Source organism: Geotrypetes seraphini, chromosome 1 (genome assembly GCF_902459505.1).
Source record: "Geotrypetes seraphini chromosome 1, aGeoSer1.1, whole genome shotgun sequence".
Lineage (NCBI taxonomy): Eukaryota > Metazoa > Chordata > Amphibia > Gymnophiona > Dermophiidae > Geotrypetes > Geotrypetes seraphini.
The window spans coordinates 235,399,132-235,425,009 of NC_047084.1; positions in this window are offsets into that span (position 1 = coordinate 235,399,132).

Below are 25,878 nucleotides of genomic sequence, written 5' to 3' on the forward strand. Positions count from 1 at the left end.
GGAAATCAATACCAAAAAAGAAATGGCTCTCAGAAATTTGGGATGTCTACATCAGGGGAACCCCAAAAAGTTCTTAATCTCGAGCTTCAACATGAAGAGGAGGAAAAGCCTCAGAAAATAACCTGTTTCAATTTTTTAAAGTAAACACATTATATAAAATAGAGCCTCATTGGCACAAAAACCTTCTTGTAACGCTTCAATTCAAGTTCTGAAAAAACACTCATTCAACCTAGGGCTCCTTTTACTAAGGTGGGCTAACGTTTTTAGCGTGCGCTGCATTGCCGTGTGCGCTAACCCAGCGCTACGCGCCAAGAACTAACGCCAGCTCAATGCTGGCGTTAGTGTCTAATGCGTACGGTAATGCAGCGCACGCTAAGCGTGCGCTAAAACCACTAGCGCAGCTTAGTAAAAGGAGCCCCTAGCCTTTCAGGCATGCCCCCAGATTTGTGTTATTTAGGTGGATATTTGGCCCTTTAGTGATAGGGCTAGCCCTCTTCGTACTTTACAGACAGTGGTGAAAATTTACTTACTGGTTTGCAGATTATGTAGTACTTTATTACTATGTTTTTGGCTAGGTGAAGATGTGCTTTGAATATTGATGCTTAATCACTTTTAACAATTTTAAGTTTTTATGTTTTTTAGATTGTACTTCTGTATGGTTTTATGTTTGTAATGACATTTATTATATTTGTTAATTTATATACTCCTCCCTCCTTATTCATGGTTTTGGCACCCGCGGTTTCTACTATTTGTGGTTTTTGGTGCCGGGATACACTCGCTCCCCCCCCTAGTGAATAAACCTTACCTGGTGGTCTAGTGGTGATGCTGGGCAGGAGTGATCTTCCTACACTCCTGTTCCATGCAGATCCGTCATTGAAAATGGCTGCTGTGAGTTCTCGTGGTCTCACGAGACTACAACAGGAACTCATGGAGCCACCAACCCCTCCTGCCCTGGCAAGCCCACCCACCCCCCTAAGATACGGGCAAGAAGGAGCCCAACCCCTCCTGCCCAAGATGCATCCCTCCATGACCAGACCCCCCAAACGGCTGACCCCCCCACACCCCTGAATGGCAGGCCTTAGGGCCTGATTGGGCCAGGTACCTAAGGCCCCACCCACAGGAGGAGCCTTAGGCGCCTGGGCCAACCGGAATTGGCCCAGTTGCCTTAGGCCCCCCTGTGGGCGGGGCCTTAGGTACATGGGACCAACCCAGCCCATGTGCCAAAGGCCCCACCCACAGGAGAGGCCTAAGGCTATTGGGGTTTCAGGGGGCAAGAGGGGTTGGGCTCCCTCCTTAGGGGAATGGGGGGTGGGGGGGTCTTAGGGGGTTTCTTAAGGGGGGGATTTCTTAAGGGGGTGGGTGGTCAAAGGGGCAGGAGGGGTTGGATATCGGTTCAGGGGGTGGATTGCAGCAGAAGAGATTGGCTATCTTTCCTGCCACAATAGTGATCCCCCAAAGTGCTGCGAACCACGGCACTTCGGGATGAGGATCGCAGCAGAGGAGATGAGGCATCTCTCCTGCCGTGATTGTTGCAGTGGGGGGTTGGCAGGTTGCCAGGGCCGCTGAGCTGAATGCGGCAGCCACGATCAACTCAGCGGCTCCTTTTCAGAAGTTATACCTATTTTGACTTAGTCTAAGTCAAAACATATAAGTTCTGATTAGGTAACCTGTTCAAGGTTTTGATTATATTTGCTGTACGACTAGATCTAGGTCATCCCACCTCCCGCCCTTTCCCCTCCTCTAAAAATGCCTCTTTTCACTCTAGACATTTAGAGGCAGGGGAAAGGCCTAAGCTGGTTTTAGATCCATCTAAAACCAACTTTGATTATTGATACTTGGACGATCTGGCTTTTTGATCGTCCAAATACCAATTTAGGCCCCTTTTTGGACTTTTTTGTTATTATTATTATTATTATGAACCCCATAATGTTTCATTTACCCTTGATTTGATTAAATATATTTTAATGTATTATGTATGGGTTTTCTGTACAATAATTTTCTTGATTGTGTAATTAATTAATCTTCTATAAATAAAAAAAAATGTTGTGGATTGGATTAGATTAGCTTTTTATATTCTAACCCCCTTTTCCCCCATTACTTCAAATATGGAAATAACTCAAACCATATTCCATTACATATTAAAATCTAGGATAGTATTACCGTTCCTATTATTTATTAACTTCATGGCAACAGAAAGCAAGGAGAAAAACCCCACCTCTAGCAATTGTGATACTTCTTCAGAAAGTGAGATATAATGCTAATACACTGTTGTGATCTGCACAACAGCCCAGGCAGTATATCAAGGTTTTAATAAACATAAACATAATGGCTTCCAGATTATGACATTATAAGATAATGTATCTACTATATTCAATAATTTTTATTATGGTCTCAGACCAATGTTCAAAGTTTTAGAGGTTATTATGCCAGTAAATCATATGACACAATGTTGCAATATACAAATGACCAGTGCATAGTAAGTCATGATTTTTATAGCCAATTTTCCACACTTCTGATTTTTTAATGGACCCCCTTTCTCATCCTTGGGGGCTATTGCTAGAACAGAACAGGAGAGACTACTGATATCCCTCACAATATATGTTACCTGTTTTGCCAGGACATGTGCTCTTGTCCTAAGCAGTGTCACTTCCTTTTTCTTATGGCTGCACATCCACATGTTTATAACTAACTTATCCAAATCTTCCTTAGCTATAACATTTTAATATCTCCTAATGTTGGAAATCTCTCACATGATGATTCATCTGATTCAATATCTGCTATAATATGCTGTCAAGAGAGAACAGTGTATGTTTAATACACTTGGCTATCTTTACCTACTTGCTCTCCTGCTTCCTCCTGCCTCCTTCTCCTCCCCCCCCCCCTCGCTTCTGCTGCTGCAATCATCCTGTACTAGCACTATCTTCTTTTGTTCCTGGAGGGAGGTGAAAAAGGACAACTACTATTTCAGATTTCCAGTGAGACAGGTCTCTCCTAGAGAGCTGCACGGGAACGGGGACGACGGGAATCCCGCGGGACCCGCGGGCTTCCCGCGGGTTCCCCCTTTGGGTCACGGGGATCCCGTGGGGATGCCCCTAGGGTCACGGGGATCCCATTGGGACACCCCCTAGGGTCGCGGGGATCCCGTGGGGACGCCTCCGAGGGTCACGGGGTTCCTGCGGGGCTGGATGTACTCAGTCGCGTGGCTCTTCTCCCTACCTTCTCTGCTTGCAGCACAGAGCCGAACGGAAGTCTTCCCGACGTCAGCGCTGACGTCGGAGGGGAGGGAGGGCTTAAACAAAGGCTTAAACAAAGCCCTCCCTCCCTCCGACGTCAGCGCTGACGTCGGGAAGACTTCCGTTTGGTTCTGTGCTGCAGGCAGTGCAGGTAAGGAGGAGAGTAGCCTTGTGGTTCGAGTGGCTACCAAGGGAGGGGGCGGTCCGCCCCACCCCGCCCCGGTTGTAGCACAGCCGGCCAGGTACCCTTACTTTTGTGGCACTTCCCCGACCGATCGACAACAGCCCCGGTCCGACAATCCTCCCTGCCCTGTAGCCGCGAATCTAAATTATCTTCTTACAGCAGCTGTAATAAGGTAATTTAGATTCGCAGTTAAGGGCAGGGAGGTTTGTCGGACCGGGGCTGTTGTCGGTCGGTCGGGGAAGTGCCACAAAAGTAAGGGGACCTGGCCGGCTATGCTGCACCCGGGGCGGTAGAGAAGGAGGGGGGAGAAGGACGCTGAAAGGCCATGGGGAAGACGGGAGGGGGGGGAGGACTCTGAAAGCACTTGAAGACAGAGGAGGGAGAAGGACGCTGAAAGCACATGGGGAATACAAAGGGGTGGAGAAGGACGCTGAAAGGCCATGGGAAGGGCGGGGGGGAAGGACTCTGAAAGCACTTGTGGAAGACAGAGGGAGGAGAAGGATGCTGAAAGCACATGGGGAAGACAAAGGGGTGGAGAAGGACTCTGAAAGGACATGGGGAAGACGGGGGGGGTGGAGAAGGACGCTGAAAGGCCATGGGGAAGACAGAGAGGGAGAAGGACGCTGAAAGGACATGGGGAAGCAGAGGGGGGAGAAGGACACTGAAAGCACATGTGGAAGACAGAGGGGGGAGAAGGACGCTGACAGGACATGGGGAAGATGGGGGGAGAAGGACGCTGAAAGGAAATGGGGAAGAGAGAGTAGGGAGAAGACGCTGGCAGGGAAGAAGACAGATGCCAGACTATGGGGGGAGCGGAGAGAAGAAGATGGGTGCCAGACCAATTTGGAAGGGGGAAGAAAGGGAGAGGCACAGTAACAGAGCAAATGGAAGATGCAGAAGGAAGAGAGACAGTGGATGGAAGGAATTGAATGAAAACATGAGGAAAGCAGAAACCAGGCAACAAAGGTAGGAAAAGAATTATATTTCTTTTTTTTTATTTTGCTTCAGGATAAAGTAGTATATTAGTTGTGTTGATAAAAATTTATAAACATTAGAGGCTCTGGTAGAAACCCGTTTGCAAAGTATGTATTCTTCCCAATTAATATTTTCAAATTAATAAAGTCTTTTTGCTTATTTGTAAATGGGTTTCTACCAGAGCTTTTAATTCAGTAGCATAATTAAATGAAATAACTATTTCTGAAGTTTATAGGGACGGGCGGGGACGGAGGGGATTCCTCGCGGGGACGGGTGGGGATGGAGGGGATTCCTCGCGGGGACGGGTGGGGACGGAGGGATTCCTCACGGGGACGGGTGGGGACGGGTGGGATTCCTCACGGGGACGGGTGGGGATGGGTGGGACTTTGGCGGGGACGGGTGAGATTTCTGTCCCCGCGCAACTCTCTAGTCTCTCCAGCTGCCATTCTCCTCTTCGAGCTTGGTGGACTAAAGGGGTTTTGTGGCCCCAGTCTTAAACCATCATCCTAGAGCTGCATTGATCATAGGTCTTTTTGGAGGATGAATTGCCTTTCCTCTTCTGCCTCTCTTCATTCCCCTGAAAACATTGATGTGATTGAATTAGAGGAAAACTGATCTATCCTAGTTTCACTCTATTGTATATTATGTATGAACTTTAGTATTAATGAATCCACCATATTCATTACTGAGTTAGACAATAAACAGGATAACATTCACCTCAGCACTCACATCAAAGACAGCTGATTCTGAAGTACATAAACTGAATTATCTGCAGGCAAATAGAGAAATGTATGCTTAGACAATCTTGGTGCCCTAGAAACAAAAAAACATGATGGCAGATAAGGCCAAATTGCCCATCCAGTCTACCCATCCGCAGTAACCATTATCTCTTCCTTTCTCTAAAAGATCCCATGTGACTATCCTAGATTTTCTTGAAATCAGACACAGTCTCTGTCTCCACCACCTCTACTAGGTGACTGTTCCATGCATCTACCATTCTTTCTGTATAAAAGTATTTACTTAGATTACTTCTGAGCCTCTCACCTCTTAACTTCATTCTATGCCCTCTCATTCCAGAGCTTCCTTTCAAATGAAAGAGACTCAACTCATACACATTTACATCACGTAGGTATTTAAATGTCTCTATCATATCTCCTCTCTCCTGCCTTTCCTCCAAAGTATACAGATTGAGACCTTTAAGTCTGTCCCCATACACCTTATGACAAAGACCATGCACCATTTTAGTAGCTTTCCTCTAGACCGACTTTATCCTTTTTATATCTTTTTGAAGGTGCAGCCTCCAGAATTGTACACAATATTCTAAATGAGGTCTCACCAGAATCTTATACAGGGGCATCAATACCTCCTTTTTTCTACTGGCCATACCTTTCCCTATGCACCCTAGCATCCTTCTAGGTTTCACCATCACCTTTTCAACCTGTTTGGCCACCTTAAGATCACCACATACAATCACCCAAGTCTCGCACTTCTGTCATGCACTTACAGTAAGTTCTTCACCACCTAAACTATACCATTCCCTCGGGTTTTTGCAGCCCAAATGCATGACCTTACATTTCTTAGCATTAAATTGTAGCTGCCAAATTTCAGACCAATCTTCAAACTTCACCAGGTCTTACTTCATGTTATTCACACCATCCTGGGTGTCTACTCTATTGCAGATTTTGGTATCATCTGCAAAGAGGCAAATCTTACCTGACAGCCCTGCAGCAATATCATTTATAAAAATGTTAAAATGAATAGGCCCAGAAACAGAACCTTGAGGCACACCACTGGTAACATCCCTTTCCTCAGAGCAATCTCCATTGATCACTACCCTCTGTTACCTTCCACTCAACCAGTTGTTGACCCAGCCCGTCACTTTGGGACCCATCCCAAGGGCACTCAGTTTATTTATTAGACGTCTGTGTGGAACACTGTCAAAGGCTTTGCTAAAATCTAAATACACCACATCTAGCACACAACTTCTATCCAATTCTCTGGTCACCCAGTCAAAGAAATTGATCAGATTTGTCTGATAAGACCTCTAGTGAATCCATGTTACCTCCAGTCCTGTAATCCATAGAATTCCAGAAATTTGACCACTCTCTGTTTTAAAAGTGTTTCCATTAATTTGCTTACCACAGAAGTCAGACTTATCGGTCTGTAATTCCTTACTTCCACTGTTGTTGAGAGGGACCACATCTGCCCTTCTCTAGTCCTCCGGTACCACTCCTGACTCTAGAGACTCATAAAAAGGTCATTCAGTATTCTCGGTTGTATACCATCCTGCCTCATTGCTTTGTCTACCTTTATTTTACCTAGCTCCTCACAAACCCAACCCTCTGGAAATCAATCAGGGTCTACTATCCTCCATCCCTATTCATGTTTGTCTTCTGCGGTCCTGCTTCAGGCGCTTCAGCCATGAACACAGAACAGAAATATTTGTTAAGCAATTTGGCCTTTTCTTTATCAGCTTCCACATATTTCTCCTCTTCATCTTTGAGTCTCACAATGCCACTTTTACACTTCTTCCTATCGCTAATATAACTAAAAAGTGTCTTGTCTCCCCATTTTACCATGTCAGCTATTTTTTTTCTTCCATTTGCATCTTTGCTTTCCTGACTACATGACCAGCCTCTCTCAACTTTTCCAGATATTTTTGCCTGTCTTCCTCTTTCTGTGATCTTTTGTAGTTTGTGAAGCTCCTGTATGTTTAAGAACCATTTGTTTATTTTTGTTGTATTGTTTAATAAGTTTCAAATGAATAAAGAAAATCTTGAATACAGGAGAAAAAAAAAATCTACATGGAAAATACAAAAAACATTTCAACCCACATCAGTGGGGGCAATTAAATCAAGCTTGAGCATGTATAAGGAAATAAACATACTTATTTCAGTATTTCATTAACTTGGCCTTTACATGAACTCTAAATTAAACTAAACTATTTCTATGGTTTTGACAAAGATAATTCTTTTCTTAACAGAACATTGACTAATTGAATAGGACAAAAGAAAATATGTTCCTTATTCTGAATTGTAGTCAAGCACTTGATGAAAATAAAAAATAAAGTAGAAACATAGAATATGATGGCAGAAAAGGGCTATAGCCCATCAAGTCTGCTCACCTAGTGACCCACCCTCAGACTTTATCCCGCTAGAGATCCCACATGCATATCCCATTTCTTTTTAAAATCTAGCATGCTGCTGGCGTTAATCACCTGGAGTGGAAGTCCATTCCAATGATCGACCACCCTTTCGGTGAAGAAATACTTCCTGGCGTCACCATGAAATTGCCCGCCTTTGATTTTCAGCAGATGACCTCTTGTGGTCGAAGGTCCTTTAAGAAAAAATATATCGTCTTCCACCTCGATGCGGCCCGTGATATATTTAAACATCTCAATCATGTCTCCCCTCTCTCTACGTTCTTCGAGTGAGTATAGCTGCAATTTATTCAGTCTTTCCTCATATGGGAGGTTCTTGAGTCCCGAGACCATCCTGGTGGCCATTCGTTAAACCGACTCAATTCTCCGCACATCTTTTTGATAATGTGGTCTCCAGAATTGAACACAATATTCCAGATGAGGTCTCACCATGGATCTGTACAAAGGCATTATGACTTTGGGGCTCCAGCTGACGAAACCTCTACGAATGCAGCTTTCTCCACCTGATTGGCAGTTTTCATGTCTTCACTAATGATCACTCCCAAATCACGTTCAGCCCTAGTCCTAGCTAAGGTCTCACCATTTAGAGTGTAAGTTCTGCATGGGTTTCTGCTGCCGAGGTGCATGACCTTACATTTTTTAGCATTGAAGCCTAGCTGCCAAGTTGAGGCCAATGTTCCAATAAGAGCAAGTCCTGCTCCATACTGTCGGGCGAAGTGCTGTTACCTACTATGTTGCATAGTTTGGCGGCGTCGGCGAATAATGTTATTTTACCTTGAAGCCCCAGGTCTCTTATGTATATGTTGAAAAGGATCGGTCCCAAGACCGAGCCCTGTGGCACTCCACTGGTCACCTCCTATGTATTGGAGGGGGTACCGTTAACCACTACCCTCTGGAGTCTGCTGCTTAACCAGTCATTGACCCATGTCGTCAATGTTGCTCCCAATCCCATCGATGTCATCTTGCTCAACAATCTGCGGTGTGGGACGCTATCAAAAGCTTTGCTGAAGTCCAAGTACAAGACGTCCAGAGATTCCCCCATATCCAGTTTCCTTGTAACCCAGTCAAAGAAGCCGATTAGATTGGACTGGCAGGACTTCCCCTTTGTGAATCCATGCTGGTGGGCATCCTGTAAATTCTCCTCGATCAGGATCGTGTTTGTGTTTAATAAGTCTTTCCATGAGTTTACTCACTATTGAGGTGAGATCACCGGCCTGTAATTCGCAGCCTCCGTCCTGCAACCCTTTTTGTGCAGTGGAATGACGTTAGCCGTTTTCCAGTCCAAGGGGACTTTTCCGGTACTCAGGGAAAGATTGAAGAGCCCGGATAGCGGTTCCGCTAGGACATCATACAACTCCCTAAGAATTCTGGGGTGTAGATTGTCTGGTCCCATGGCTTTGTTCACCTTGAGTCTTGATAGTTTGCAGTAAAAAGATTGAAGAGCCCGGATAGCGGTTCCGCTAGGACATCATACAACTCCCTAAGAATTCTGGGGTGTAGATTGTCTGGTCCCATGGCTTTGTTCACCTTGAGTCTTGATAGTTTGCAGTAAACGCTGCTGGGTGTAAACTTGAACTTTTGAAACGGGTCTTCCAAGGTTTGCCTTGCCTGCAGCTGAAGACCGGTCCCCAGCGCCTCACAGTTAAAGACTGAGCAAAAGTATTCATTTAGTAGTTTGGCTTTATCAGAATCCGATTCTGCATAATCCCCGTCTGTTTTCCTGAGGCGTACTATCCCATCTGTGTTTCGTTTCCTGTTGCTAATGTATCTGAAGTAGCCCCCAATGGAAGTGCTCACATTACATCTTGAGAAATCTTTTCCTTTTTACCTGAATGACCCTTGCCACATCAGGAAAATCATGAATTTTTGACTGCAAAATAAAATATATTTCTTTTTAAAATATGCTTTGCTAAACCATAAATGTATCATTTTCAAAAGTAAAAGAAACCAAGAGGACTGTCTACTGATGGAAATCATCCTGAGATGACACTAGAAATTTTGTTAAATCAATCTCAGATTTATTCCTTAGCTCTACTATGGCATGTCCCTCAGATCTTTGAGAAAGCTTTTTTCTCAGGCAAATGAGTCATCTGTCCATCATGCTGCAATGACTTTTTCAATGGCACATTTACCCAGACATGTCCTCATTTTAGAGGACTGATGGGGTGTCTGGAGAGATTTCCTGTGCTTGGACTGTGTCTGGATGTTCTTTGTGCAAGCACGGATGATGACATGAAGATATCACACACATCCACGTCATCACGTTGATGTCTGTGCAAGTGCAGAGGACATCCAGACACTGCCCAAGCTCAGGAAAGGAGATATGCAGTTTGTGTGGAGGTGGGGCTGGGGGGAGGAGCGTGGCATGGTGGGGGTAGAATTGGGTGGGGCCAGGTGTCCTCTTTTTTAAGGAGGAAATCTGGTAACCCTAAAACATCATGAGCGTAGCAAAACATGGAGTCAATTGTCAATCTACGCTCTTCAAATCTGAAAAAGTGGACACAGAAAGTGATTTATCAAATAAACAATTACAATATATATATAAAAGTATTAATATACCACTTATATTGCAGGCTTCGTCCAAGGCAAGACAAATCATGGGCTGCATACGAAGGGGTTTCGTCAGTCGTAAGGCGGAAGTCATTATGCCATTGTATAGATCCATGGTGAGGCCCCACCTGGAATACTGTGTGCAATTCTGGAGGCCGCATTATCGCAAGGATGTGCTGAGACTGGAGTCGGTGCAAAGAATGGCCACCCGGATGGTCTCGGGACTCAAGGATCTACCATACGAAAAACGGCTTGACAAATTACAGCTATACTCGCTCGAGGAGTGCAGAGAGAGGGGGGACATGATCGAGACGTTCAAGTATCTTACGGGCCGCATCGAGGCGGAGGAAGATATCTTCTTTTTCAAGGGTCCCACGACAACAAGAGGGCATCCGTTGAAAATCAGGGGCGGGAAACTACGAGGTGACACCAGGAAATTCTTTTTCACTGAAAGAGTGGTTGATCGCTGGAATAGTCTTCCACTACAGGTGATTGAGGCCAGCAGCGTGCCTGATTTTAAGGCCAAATGGGATCGGCACATGGGATCTCTTCACAGGGCAAAGGTAGGGGAGGGACATTAAGGTGGGCAGACTAGATGGGCCGAGGGCCCTTATCTGCCGTCTATTTCTATGTTTCTATGTTTCTATGTTATAGCCTTAGTACCTGAAATGCAACCTTTAGTTAGTTAAGCCTGATATAAATTTAAAAGATGAAGTAATAGGGTAATTTGGAATGATTTGTAAAACTCTACAGTGAAACCATTACCACCTGGAGCAGATCCAACTCTAAGGGACTTCAACGCTGCTTGTAATTATTTCAGTGATATAGGCGCCTCAAGATTTCCTTTTGGTCCCCTGATCAACTTTAAAAACTCTAAACCCTCAATTTCTTTATTTGAATAAGGCTCAGAAGAGTATAAAACTTTATAAAAGTTCAAAAATTGTTTTTAAATATTTCCAATTTGAGAATGAGTTTCACCCTTCTCATCTTTAATCGCAACAATCTTTACTTTTCTGTTTTTAGCTTTATTCGAGTTTCCATAATACAGAGCCTGTTGAGAAAACAAATCTTTCCTGGCCAATTGTGAAGAGATCTCATTGTATTTATATTTTGCTTTTAAGAGGGCCTGCAAAGTAATTGGTTCCCATTTTGAGGCTAATTTTGACTCCAAATTTCTTAATATTTTGTTCCAAATTAGAAAATTCCATTTTAAATTGTTTCTTAATATGAGCCGAATATGATATAATTTGCCCCCTCATAGTAGCTTTGAAAGTATCCCACAATGTTTCTAAGGAGATTTCCTGTGAGGCATTGATTTGGAAATATTCATTCATTTTTTATTGAAATTCTTCAAGAAAATTTGAGTCTGCAAGCAATGTATTATTAAATCTCCATACAGGTCTACTACAATCTTGTTCAGCAAACTTAAATTCAATCAAAACTCCACCATGGTCTGACAAAATAATTGGATCTATGGTGGCTTTTGTGACCTGCTGTACTAATTAATCTGAAATAAAAACATAATCTACTTGTGAAAATGATTTATGAACGTGGGAGCAAAAAGAAAACTCCCAAGCATCAAAATGAAGGATCCACCATATATCTTTCAATCCACAGGATTGTACCAAGTTATCTAGCCCTGACTTTAGAATTTTATTGGGTTTCTTGTCCAACATTGGGTCCATAACAGCCTTAAAGTCCCCCCACCACTATTACATTAGAAGCAGCCAGTGGTAGTACCAACTGTTGAAGAGTTTTTAAAAATTTAGCTTGATTTGAATTAGGGGCATAGATGTTGAAGAGCGCCAGAGTATCTTTTCCCAAGCTCATTTCCACATGAATCCATCTGCCTAAGGGATCTGCAGAAATCTGATTGAATGCAGCTAAACATTTCCTATGGACCAAGATAGCCATCCCAGCCTTCTTACCCACTGCTGAAGCAAAAAATACAATACTTGACCCATCCTTCTTCTAATTTCCCTGATTCCATATTGGATAAATGCATTTCCTGGATATAATAGATGTCTACATCTTGTTGTTTTAGAAAATTAAGGGCTCCTTTTACAAAGGTGCGTTAGGGTCTTGCGTGGAACAGTGCGCGCTAAAATGCCACGTGTGCTAGCCGCTACCGCCTCCTCCTGAGCAGGCGGTAGTTTTTCGGTAATCCGGTGCGTACGCTAAAAACACTAGTGCACCTTTGTAAAAGGAGCCCTACGTGTTTTCTTCCTAATAATTGGATGGTTGAGCCCATTGACATTTGAGGAGAATATTTTAAAATACATTTTTCCATATAACAAAATATATATTCTCATTAATCAGCTGTTTACATAATAATAATTCTATACACATCCAGGACCCCTCTTCCCATACCCTACCCTTCCCCCCTTCCTAAAATAATACAGACACTTGGATGCAAGCATAGGATTAATAGCCTCTAAGCCCTCCCCCAATGCCATTCAACCTAACCTCCTAACCCAACAGATATATTCTCAGTCATATATGTTAAAAATAAATAAAAACATTCATAAAAATGTTTATAAATTTTAAAAAGCATTCATAAATCTGTTTTTTGATTTTACCCTCTGTTTTATATCTGATAACCAATCCTAATTCAATTGAAAGCTGCATCATATCCCATGACTCTTACACAAATTCCAGAAGACTCTGATTATTTGAAAATTCAAATCATTCAGCATGACTTAATAACCTGCTCATTCCTCTGCCAGATATGATCAGGGCAATCATTCTGGAAGACAAATTCCAACAGCTCTTTAGTCTACGAATACTTCCAGGAGGAGGCAAAGTTCAATATTAGACTTTTGCCACAAAGAATTCTTATCTATTAATTAGGGCATTGTGAAAGCTGGCATAATAGTTACAATTAAATCAGCAGAAATATTAAATATCAGGAACATGCAATTTTGGTTGGAATCATGCCTGCAAATTTGATGAGCAAGGTTTTTAACCCTATTACACCAAGATTGCTTACAAACAGGTTGTTTTTATTGCTAGCATCAATGCAGTTTGAAAACATTAGTCAGGGGAGAAAAAAAATCTGTGGGCACTGATTTTGGCATTAGTTTATAGGTCACTAGCTGATGCCCCGGCGTTGCACGGGTATTTAATTATAGCAATAACACTGTAAATGGATTCAAATAAAGATACTTTATAGTGGTGAATTAAATTATTTTTTACAGCTTTATAAAAAGTACAATATTCAAATTATAATGTGAAATATTTGACAAAATGAATACAATACAACTAACACAAAACTTGATTATAAACAACATTTTTAGTTTCACCTCCAGGAGCAAGAACATATAAATTCTTGGGTGAACCCACCCTTGAGCAAGCAACATAGAGTTGTCCATGGGAAAAACAGGGGGATCTTAAATCCACTCCACAGTATGTAATAGTCTGTCCCTGTGATTTGTTGATTTTGATAGAGAATGCAAGTCTCACTGGAATTTGCAAGCTCTTAAACTGAAAAGGAAGATGTGTTGCAAGTTTCATTCAAATCGGGCAAGCCGTTTTTGCGTTGGCAGCTTTTTACATTTTTTCCATTGACATGAATGGGTGAAATCTGATTTTCTGTTTGTAGCTCCGCCCATGTATGCAGGAGGGCCGCGAGACCCACAGAACATATCACCCCAGGTAGTGAGGGTTCTGCATACCAAGTTTCGTTCAAATCGGGCAAGCCGTTTTTGCGTTGGCAGCTTTTTACATTTTTGCCATTGACATGAATGGGTGAAATCTGATTTTCAGGTTGTAGCTCCGCCCACGTGTGCAGGAGGGCCGCGAGACCCAAAGAACATATCACCCCAGGTAGTGAGGGATCTGCATACCAAGTTTCGTCCAAATTGGTCACAGTGAGAATGGCAGCTTTTTACATTTTTTCCATTGACATGAATGGGTGAAATCCGATTTTCTGTTTGTAGCTCCGCCCACGTGTGCAGGGGGGTCGCGAGACCCCAAGAACATATCACCCCAGGTAGTGAGGGATCTGCATACCAAGTTTCGTTCAAATTGGTCAAGACGTTTTTTGAATTACTGTGAGAATGGCAGCTTTTTCCATTTTTTCCATTGACATGAATGGGTGAAATGTGATTTTCTGTTTGTAGCTCCGCCCACATGTGCAGGAGGGCTGCGAGACCCCCAGAACATATCACCCCAGGTAGTGAGGGATCTGTATACCAAGTTTCGTTCAAATCGGTCAAGCCATTTGTGAATTACTGTGAGAATGGCAGCTTTTTACATTTTTTCTATTGACATGAATGGGTGAAATCTGATTTTCTGTTTGTAGCTCCGCCCACGTGTGCAGGTGGGCTGCGAGACCCCCAGAACATATCACCCCAGGTAGTGAGGGACCTGCATACCAAGTTTCGTCCAAATTGGTCACAGTGAGAATGGCAGCTTTTTACATTTTTTCCATTGACATGAATGGGTGAAATCTGATGTTCTGTTTGTAGCTCCGCCCACGTGTGCAGGTGGGCCGCGAGACCCCCAGAACATATCACCCCAGGTAGTTGGAATTACTGTGAGAATGGCAGTTTTTTACATTTTTTCCATTGACATGAATGGGTGAAATCTGATTTTCTGTTTGTAGCTCTGCCCATTTGTGCAGGTGGGCCGCGAGACCCCCAGAACATATCACCCCAGGTAGTGAGGGATCAGCATACCAAGTTTAGTTCAAATCGGTCCCACAGCTTTTTACATTTTTCCCATTGACTTCAATGGGTGAAATCTGAAGTTATGTTTGTAGCTCCGCCCATGTGTGCAGTTGGGCCGCGAGACCCCCAGAACATATCATCCCGGGTAGTGAGGGATCCGCATACCAAGTTTCGTTCAAATCGGGCAAGCCGGTTTTGCGGAGGCAGTTTTTACATTTTTTCCATTGACATGAATGGGTGAAATCTGATTTTCTGGTTGTAGCTCCGCCCAGGTGTGCAGTTTGGCCACGATACCCCCAGAACATATCACCCCAGGTAGTGAGGGATCTGCATACCAAGTTTCGTTCAAATCGGGCAAACCGTTTTTGCGTTGGCAGCTGTTTTACATTTTTTCCATTGACATGAATGGGTGAAATCTGATTTTATGTTTGTAGCTCTGCCCACATGTGCAGGTGGGCCATGAGACCCCCAGAACATATCACCCCAGGTTGTGAGGGATCGGCATACCAAGTTTTGTTCAAATCGGGCAAGCCGTTTTTGCGTTTGCAGCTCTTTACATTTTTTCCATTGACATGAATGGGTGAAATCCGATTATCTGTTTGTAGCTCCGCCCACGTGTGCAGGTGGGCCGCGAGACCCCCAGAACATATCATCCCGGGTAATGAGGGATCTGCATACCAAGTTTCGTTCAAATCGGTCAAGCCGTTTTTGCGTGATCGCGGCACATACATACATACATCCGATTTTATATATATAGATTACAATAATGAGAGAGTTCTGAAAGGTTCTCAGCCCAACCAAGAAAGGAATGATGTAGATCCATGAAACAAGTTATTCCACATATTTACCTCTAGGTTCAATACACTTGGCACTTCATGTCTGAAGATTCTGTAACCCTTCCAAAAAATACTCTGATGTCCGGTCACTGAAATACTGCACTGCTGCAACAATCACCTCTGAATCACTCGAATATTAATTGCCCTTTCAAAAGCTTTTTAAGTTTTAGAAACAGAAAATAGGGCTAAATTCACTAACAATAGCGACTCAATTGCTGTTGGCCGATTCTCTGACTGATTTTCCAACAGTGATTGATTCACTATTAAGTTTGCCTGCAAATAATTTGCATGCAAACCGACCGACTCAATCGCTCAATGAGTGATTTACACAATGCAGAGCTAAACCTGTGAAAACGGGTTTAGCAATGATCATTGACTTTAGTGAATCTAGCCCGTAGTCAGATGGAGCAGGATCTGGTGAGTAGGGTGGATGATCTGAGCACTGAAACTCCAGCTGCGTCAAAATATCCATTGTTTTGCCAGTCTTGTGAGCAGTTGCATTGTCTTGCAAAAAGAGAACTCCTTTCTGCAGCTTCCTTCTCCTTTTTTCTTTCAGTGCCTCCTTTAATCAGCACTTCTAGTTACAGTAGTATTCTGCATTAACTGTTTGGCCCCCTTGGAAGATAGCCAGTCATTACAACTCCTTCCTGATCCCAAAACATTGTGGCCATGACCTTTTCAGCTGAATTTTGGATCTTGAATTTCCTTGACCTTGGAGAACCTGAGTACCACCATTGCATGGACTGTAGTCTTGTCTCATGATCATAGTTGTGTAACCATGTTTCATCAACAATAGCGAGCCATTTCAAAAAGTTGGCACCAACTCACTGAAAATATTGCAAAATCAACTTGGAAGTGTCCTCTCGATGTTGTTTCTCATCAGCGTTCAAACATTTGGGCACCCACTTAGCTGACTGCTTCTTCATACCCAGCTGCTTGTGGATTATATACCCAACACATTCCCTGGATATCTGTAGTGTCTTAGCAATTGTTTTAGTTGATATTTGCTGATCTGCCAAAATCAGGTCATGGACATGGTCAGCAATTTCAGGAGTTGATACCGTTTAAGGCATCCCAGACCTTTGTGTATCTTCAGCCTTGAAATTTCCATGCTGAAAGTTTGCACACTACTTCACTGTGGAATATGTTGGACATTTGTCACTTACCCTTCCCACCCCCCCTTTTACAAAACCATAGTGCGTTTTTTAGCGTCGGAGCTGTGGGTTCCGTCACCATTTGTCTGAGCAGAGCCTCTTGAAAGGCATCCACAATCTCCCTACTTCTTTCCGATTCCGCAGATGGAACATTCCAGTCCGCATCCGGCAGGTTGAAATCTCCCAACAGCAGAACCTCCTCTTTCCTTCCAAACTTTTGGATATCCACAATCAGATCCTTATCAATTTGCTGCGATTGAGTCGGAGGTCTGTAGACTACACCCACGTAGATAGAAGTTCCATCTTCTCTTTTCAGAGCAATCCATATTGCTTCTTCCTCTCCCCAGGTCCCTTGCATTTCGATCGCTTGGATATTGATCTTTACATAGAGAGCTACTCCTCCACCTTTATGACCATCTCTGTCCTTCCTAAAAAGATTATATCCCGGTATGTTTGCATCCCATCCATGTGATTCACTGAACCATGTCTCTGTGATAGCAACAATATCTAGATCTGCCTCTAATATCAGGGCTTGCAGATCCTGAACTTTGTTGCTTAGACTGCGAGCATTTGTGGTCATCGCTTTCCAGCTATTTTTCAGCGATAATCTCCTTTTTCGTATGGATTTTTGTGTCGTTTCACTTTCCGTTGCAATACTAAGAAATGAATTGCTGATATTGCTTATGTTGCAGCCTTTACTACTATCATATCTTTTCTTTTGCCGGGGGTGGTCTCTATAATTGTCCTTCGTACATACACCACCCCCACCTTCTAGTTTAAATGCCTAGAAAAATATTCTCTAAATTTCTCTGCAAGGTTTCTTTTTCCTGCTGTAGTAATATGTAGCCCATCAGTGCAATATAGCTTCTTGTCCTTCCATGTATTTCCCCATCCTCCTATGTACCTGAAGCCTTCTTGATGACACCAGGCTCTGAGCCATCTATTAAAGTCCTCTGTGTTTTTCACTCTTTGCTCTCCCTTTCCATATGCAGGCAGTATTTCAGAAAAAGCTAAAGTCTTTACAAAAGGTTAGAGTTAGAGTTAGAGTTAGAGTGAAAAACCGCGCTACGGTTCTGTAAAAGGGGGGGTAATGTTTGCATCATATATTCATGGATCTCTTTGGAGTTTTCTTCTGTGCTATAGCATGCACTAGCTGAAAAATTACCGTCTGCTTAAAAGGAGGTGGTAGCGGCTAGCGCGGGTGGCATTTTAGTGTGTGCTATTCCACGCGATAAGGCCCTAACGCACCTTTGTAAAAGGAGCCCTTAAAATTCCACACTTTTCACTGACATGATCAAAACATAGCATTAGGATTCTGCAAATTGGCATTTTGCAAAATAAAATAACACTCTTTTAAGCTACAATGACAAAATAATGCTCATAATGGTTGGGCTGAGAACTTTTCAGCAGCCCCTTGTAATTTATTTATTTAAAAAATTTCTATACCGTGTTATATCAAAATGGTTTACAAAATGATAAAAATTTTAAATGATAAATTGTTAAAATAAATCTGGACAAGTAGAAACAGACAGCATTAATTTTAACAACAATCAGCACTTAGAAAAATGCATCAACAAATAATTGGGTTTTTTTAACAGTTTTCTAAATGAGCTCCTATCACTGTAATGCTTAGAGATCACAACTGAATCATAAGCCTAGAGGTTCTTCTTTTCAATGAGGAGTAATAATAATTTATTTCATGTTCCTCACCTAAAATCAAATATCAATTCATTCCCCACATTTGAAGTTTGAAGTCATCTCTGATTCATATAATATAATATAGCATACAGTTTTGTGCAGCAATTGAGGGGTAGATTTTTTGGCAAGGGTTTATAAAAGAAGTTATATAGTACCCTTGTGTAATTTTTGGACTAATTTTATAAAGGTTATATAGCAAGTAGGCATATATAAATGTCATATTCACATTTATCAAGATTAATGCATTGAATGCAAATAATGTCTCTGCCTAAAGAAGAGATGAGTTCACATAAGTAGGATCATGCTGTAAATACTATACAATGAATTTATACTTGGCACATGGACTAATGGTTTGTGCAGGAGTGTAACCAAGTGAACATAAGAATATAAGAACACAAGAATTACCATACTGGGATAGACCGAAGGTCCATCAAGCCTAGTATCCTGCTTCTAACAGTGGTCAATTCAGGCTACAAATTATTGGCAAGATCCCAAAATAATAAAATAGATTTTATGTGCTTATTCTAGATATAAGCAGATAATTTTCCATTCATCTTAATAATGGTTTAAGTACTTTTAGGAAATTATCCAAATATTTTTTAAACTTTGCTAAGCTACCTGCTTTCACCTCATTTTAGCGTTTAACTACATGTTGAGTGAAGACATTTTCTTTGGTTTGTTTTAAATCTATTACTAAATAGCTTTATTGCATGCCCCCTAATCCTATTACTTTAGGCCAATATTGTTTTCTATATTTCTCTGTCTTCTGTCTCCTCTTATCCTCTTTTCTACTCCTCTTTACTACTCCTTTTTTCTACTCCTCTTTACTACTCCTTTTTTCCCTCTCCTGCTCTTTACTCTCTCCGTCTCTCTATTCTCAAAAGGACCTGTGAAAGTGAAATAGCAAGCTATCCAATAGAGATAAGAATAATGACTCATCAGTGCTTGAAGGGATCTGTAGCTGTCCAGCTTATTCTAAGTAGAAGGTGACTTGGTCTTCTAGTGAGTGTGTTGCAGTGGTTAAAGCTACAGCCTCAGCATCCTAAGGTTGCAAGTTCAAATCCACACTGCTCCTTGTGACCCTGGGCAAGTCACTTAATCCCCCCATTGCCCCCAGGTATATTAGATAGATTGTGAGCCTACCAGGACAGACAGGGGAAAATGCTTGAGCACCTGAATTAATTCAAGTAAACCATTCTGAGCTCCCTTTGAAGAACCAATATACAATATTCCCAGGTAAACTGCTGTTTATGTAGGTAAATGGCAAAGAGCTAATTGCAGGAAAGGTATTGTTTCAAATTGATCAGCAATGATACATAACTTGTTTCAAATGTTTACTTGGAAGTTCCCTGAGTGGCGTAATTTGAAAAATTATTACAGCTTACAATTCCTCTGTTTTCACACAGACATCCTAGGACATCAAGCTGCTAAGTGGTATAAATTAATATCTGAACTTATGAATAAGAAACCCAAAAACGCTCTTAGAGACATTTGGAGCATTGAGATTAAGCATTATATTTCTGCATCTCGATGGCCACGTATTTGGTCTTGGAGGATGAGATGTACAGCTTCAGCATCTATGAAATAAACTTGGTTTTTTCTATTGCATCGTTCTTTTTGGACCCCCGGATAGATTGAATATGTTGGATAATTCAAAGTCTAATAGATGCTGGCACTGTCATCTTGACATAGGAACATTGGATCATTTACTGTTTTATTGCCCTAAGATACTGGTTTTTTGGAAATCGATTTGGGGACATATTACTAATATTTTAGAATCTGAGATTCCTTTAACTTATGAAGTAGTAATCTGTGGTACCATTTTGTATATCAATGATGCCCTAGATAAATATAAAAGACGTCTCTTTTTAATTATGACAAGTACAGCTATACAATTGATTACACGTAACTGGAAAAACTGGGATTGCCTCAATTTTGCTTTCTGGTGGGCAAGTTTATGTCAAATATATAAATATGAAAAAATGAGAGCTGATCAGTTAGGGAATTTTAAAAACTTTAATTTAATATGGGGTCCATTGACGTCTTTTGTAGATTTATTATAATTATACATTTTTGTTGTTAGAAGAATTGCACATCCAGGGAGGGTGGGAGGAATATAAGGGTTATAATCAACTATTATTATGGATAGGGGCATGGTGATTTTTAAGTGTAAAATATGTCTAAGTGGATAAATGTGTAATTTTATGTTTAAAATATGTAGTGAATTACGGCATTATGATAAATTTATAGATACTTGAATGATAAAGAATAGTTTGGGTGGGGGGTTATTGATCTGTAAGAATCTTGTAATATTTTAAGTGATGTCTATAGTATAAATGTTTTATTTATTGTTCTTCACTTAATGAAATTATTTTAAAATGAATAAAGATTATTAAAAAAAAAAGATGCACAATAATCCAGTAGTGAACATGTATTTTCAAAATTTCAAAACATCTATCTTGCTCTTTTAAAAATGTTCTCTGTGCATTTATCTTTTTGAACCATTAAAAAAAACACAAAAACCATCCAATGATAAAATGAACAAAACAAGCCACTGGAATGAGGGGCCAGCTACACAGACATCCCAGCAGAGCAGTGGGGCACCATAGGGGACACTATAGTGAACTTCACATTACAGGTTCCAAGTACACATCTCACCATAACCACCTTATAGTGTATGGTAAGCCCTTCAAACCCGCCCAAAACTTACTGGACCCAACTGTACACCACTCCAATAGCACTTATGCCTGCAAATGTTACCTCACATGTAGGATTTGGGTGGAGTTTAGAAGGCTCACAAATTCCACCATAAGTATAGTGGTTAAAGTGAGATATGGGCCTGAGTCCCCATCTTTATGATTGACTACACTGTCCACCAGGCTACTCCAGCAACCTGCTTGCTGCTGCTGCTGCTACTACTAGTACCACTACTTATAATTTCAATAATGCTACTAGACATATGCAGGACTGTACATTAAAACATAGAAGAGACAGTCCCTGCTCAAAAGAGCTTATAATCTAGTCAAGAGAAACAAAGTGGACAAGAAGGTGCATCTATACAAAGTGCTCAGGTGGGGGAATTACAGAAGGAATGATAAGATAGACGAGATGCAAAGAGGCACTCCCTTGGAAAGAGTCTCTGCCCGGAGCTACCATGCAAACTGTGATGTGCTTCTGCTGTTCAGGGAAATGACATCTGGAGTGATTCCGCCTTTGGCAACCAGTGGGACAACAGAGCATTCTGAAGAGGGTGTAGATGAGCTTTTGCTCAGGGAACCACTGTGGAGGCTGACCTGGCCAGTATGCCCAGAATCTGAGCCATAGCTTCAGTATATGCAGCTCTGGAATAAAAACATAACCCTCTGCCATTTTGAAGAGGATTCCCAAGTACTCAAGGGATTGAATTGGTTTCAGATAGCTCTTCCGTAAATTGATGATCCACCTCAGCTTCTCTACTAGGATGGTTATAACATCTGAAGCTGCCTTACAGGCAGGTATGTACTGTTCTAATTACATCTTTTGAGGGTGGGATGGGATCAGATAGGGTCAGTCACTAGGGGAGTGTGGGAGGTTATGCTTACATCCCTCCAGTGGTCATCTGGTCAGTTTGGCCACCTTTATGGAACTTATTCGTTATTAAAATAATATAATGTGCCACACTTTCACAAAAGATGATGATGTCGTCACAGATAAGTGTAGGCAGTACTGCTTTAGTTTGAAGGGGTGTATATTTCAAAAATTCAAAAATATTATTATTCGTTATTAAAACAGGTCTAGCCCCAAACGTCTAACTTGTGCCCTGGACATATTCTAAAATATTTGATTATGGCAGAAAAATGGCCAAGTCATTAGCCTGCCCTAGTCCCATCCAAGCAACATCTCTAGCATGCCCCCTTGAGATTTAGATGAATTGCAAAGATAGCCATCTAGAACAAATTGAATTGAAAGAGTTTTGCAAGAAAAATGTCTATATGCCCCTTTATACCACTTTTGGGATGTTTTTTTCTCTTTTAAAAATGAGCTCCATAGTCTATTCAAAAACTCTTAGAACAAAGATTCAGTGAAAGATTGGCTTAGTTGATCCACTTTTTTGAACCTTACGGTATAGCGGTATACAAGAAATAAAATTATTATTATTAGTGTACAGCTGATCAGTTCTATAAAAAGAACATTTATGAAATGAGATTTGGAAAATAGAAGGAATTTCAGCCAGCACAAATTACTTCTACTGATGTCCGTAAAGTATATTTATCCACCTATAGCTTGTGACGGCATATGATATCAGCATTCATCTTAACCAGATCACCTGCAACATGAGACTACATTTAAATTGTTTTCATTCCTGCATCCTTTAATGAATCCGATTTTACTTTTCCCCAGTTCCTGTATATTTAACCTGCTTCCTTAGTCTGGCCATGGGCATGCATGTAATATACTTTGATAAAAGCCTGACAAATCAAATCTGCCACCTTACATATCATGGTTTTTGACAGAAGACAATTATAGTTGAATTGTGTCTATTCATCAGCCACTGTGGATGTCTGTGCTGAAATATTTCATCTCCTAATTTATTTCATCTGATACACCTGTAGAAACAACTCTAGAAGTTACCAAAACTGAAATTTCACAAATAAAGCATTAGAAATGCTCCATCTACCTGAGAAATATATAAAACAATGTGCAATGTAAAGATATTGTTCAACAATTGTAAGGTGAGTGTTCAATTCCTATTTTTTTCACCATGAAGATATTATTGGTTATAGTCAGTCATTTCTAACCTCTATTTATTTTTTTAATTTTATTTATTCAGTTTTCTAAACCGTTCTCCCAGGAGAGCTCAGAACAGTTTACATACATTTATTCAGGTACTCAAGCAGTTTTCCCTCTCTGTCCCGGCGGGCTCACAATCTATCTAACGAACATGGGGCAATGGGGGGATTAAGTGACTTGCCCAGGGTCACAAGGAGCAGCAGTGATAGTGTCATAATAATACCCTAGGGATCATGAGCCAAATAAGGAGGTTGAGACTAAAGCTCCTTATTTGATAGCTTGATACATAGTGGTACTATTGTGACACTGCTGCTAGGGATCAGAGCACCATTTTGCCCCCATGCCAGCAATGGGACCGGAACTTCTGAGGTTCACTACTGCCCTCTTCAATAAACCACAAGTGACAACCTTGTTAGAAGCTAAGATATCAGGGGGAGGTAGTGCATTATCAGGGTGTGGAATGAGCATCAGGGTACAATTTGAGGGGGAGGGTAGTTTTTAAGTAGCCAGCCCTGGTAAATTCACCTAGATAGTATGATAGTGCAAATGCACTTATTTGTTGATCCATTTTTTGTGTAGTAAGAGTCTGTCCTTGCGCTTAATGTGCATTTACTTACCCACCTTTACAAAACCGTGGCATGGTTTTTTAGCGCAAACCTTGGCAGTAACAGCTCCGACATGCAATTATTTAACAGCAATTTGGTAAACTGGTCCCGTTAAATGTAGAAAATGATGGTAACAAAGATAGAGAAGTAATAAAATTAGAGAATTTAATATGAGGTTGTGGGGTAGAAGACTTAGGAGAAATGTCAGGAGATATTATTTCACAGAGAGGGTGGTAGATGCCAGGAATACCCTCCCAGTGGAGGTGGTAGAGACAATAACAGTGTTGTCGTTAGGTGCCTTCGACTCGTGCTCGAGTCCTAGCAACTTGATGAATTGTGGATCTAAAAAGAAATCAGTTTTGTGCTAGTCCAGAAAGGTCCTCCAGCATCACCCCCATGGTTGTTTTCAACATGTCCAGCCATCTGATTGCAGGTCACTCTTTTTGTATGGTTCATTCGATCTTCCCAAACATGATGTCCTTCTCCAGTAATATCTCTCTTCTGATGGTGTGACCAATATAAGACAATCGTAACTTCATCATTTGGAAAAAAAATAACTGTGGCAAAGTTAAAAAATGCATGGGATATACACAAAGGATCCCTAAATAGAAAGAGTATAGTATCAAAACAAGCAATCAAAGAATTGGATATATTGGACTCTGTATAAATTATCAAAATTGAATGACTCAAATAAAAATATTTGCTGGTCTCGTAAACAAGAATCTGGAACTCTTGATCATATGATCTTTAGATGTCCAGCTTTTCATGAATATTGGAATCAAATATGGAAAACAATATGTCAGATACTGAACATTGAGTCTCAATTAACACTGGCTATTATTGCATTTGGTCATGAAGGATTGAATAGTTTTATTAGTGACTCTGATGCCTGTTTGTTGAAATGTCTATTGATATTGTGATTAAGATAATACTAACAAACTGGAAAAACTTGTTTAATGTACATTATAATGCATGGTGGCATATGGTGTGTATAGTAGCAAAATAAGAAAGATGCATTGCAGAAAAACATGGTTCACTTAAAAGATACCAACAAATATGGAATCCTCTTAGCACATATTGTGCCACATTACTTTGATTCTTTAGTGTAATATTAATATTATTGACTTTGATGACCTGCTAATATATGAACACTTCACTGCTGGATTCACAGGTCAAGTTGAACTTAGCTTTATTCATTATTATACAAAAACAAGAATTACTAACTGGATAGACATGCCTATTACATTGTTTTGTTTCAATATTCATTCCTTTTCATTGTCTAAAGTTGTGGATGGTCTTCACTGTTCCAAGGTTGTGGATTACCTTCTTGATACAATAAAGTCTGCTTCAGTAACATCAGTCTCCACAGTATCTCTTGGTTTGGACTTTCATTTTTTTCTGTGGATTCAATGGGTCAACTCAGGTTGATATAATTGGGGAGTGTAGAGGGGTCATGACTTCATCGTTCCAGTGGTTATCTGCTCAGTTTGGGTACCTTTTAGCACTTATTTATTGTTAAAACAAGTCTAAGTCCAAACTTCTAAATTATGCCCAGGACATATTATAAATCATTTGATTACTGAAGAAAAATGTCCAAGTCATAAACCTGCCCTAGGTCCACACAGACCATGCCTCCAACATGTCCCCTTCCTATTTAGATGCACTGCAGATAACTACCATAAAAATCCATCTAGAAAATGGGTTTTGAAAATAACAAATTGGAAGAGTTTGGAGAGAAAAATGTCCATCTACCACTTTATGTCACTTTTTCGATGATTTTATTTTTTTGAAAGTGAGCTCCTTGGTCTCTTATAATTTTTGAAAGGCATATATAAAAATTAAACAGAAAGGACAACAAGTTTTAATGACTAAATTTATGCATATTCCTAAACCTGACTTTTGTGTCCCTCATTTCTACAATAGATAATTTCTCTGATACCACTTTTTCCTTCTCTCTTTCCATCCATTTGTTACTATGGCAGTCCATTAAATAACAGTATATTATTTTCAAAGGAGGTCCATTGGTTGCTATGACAACCCATA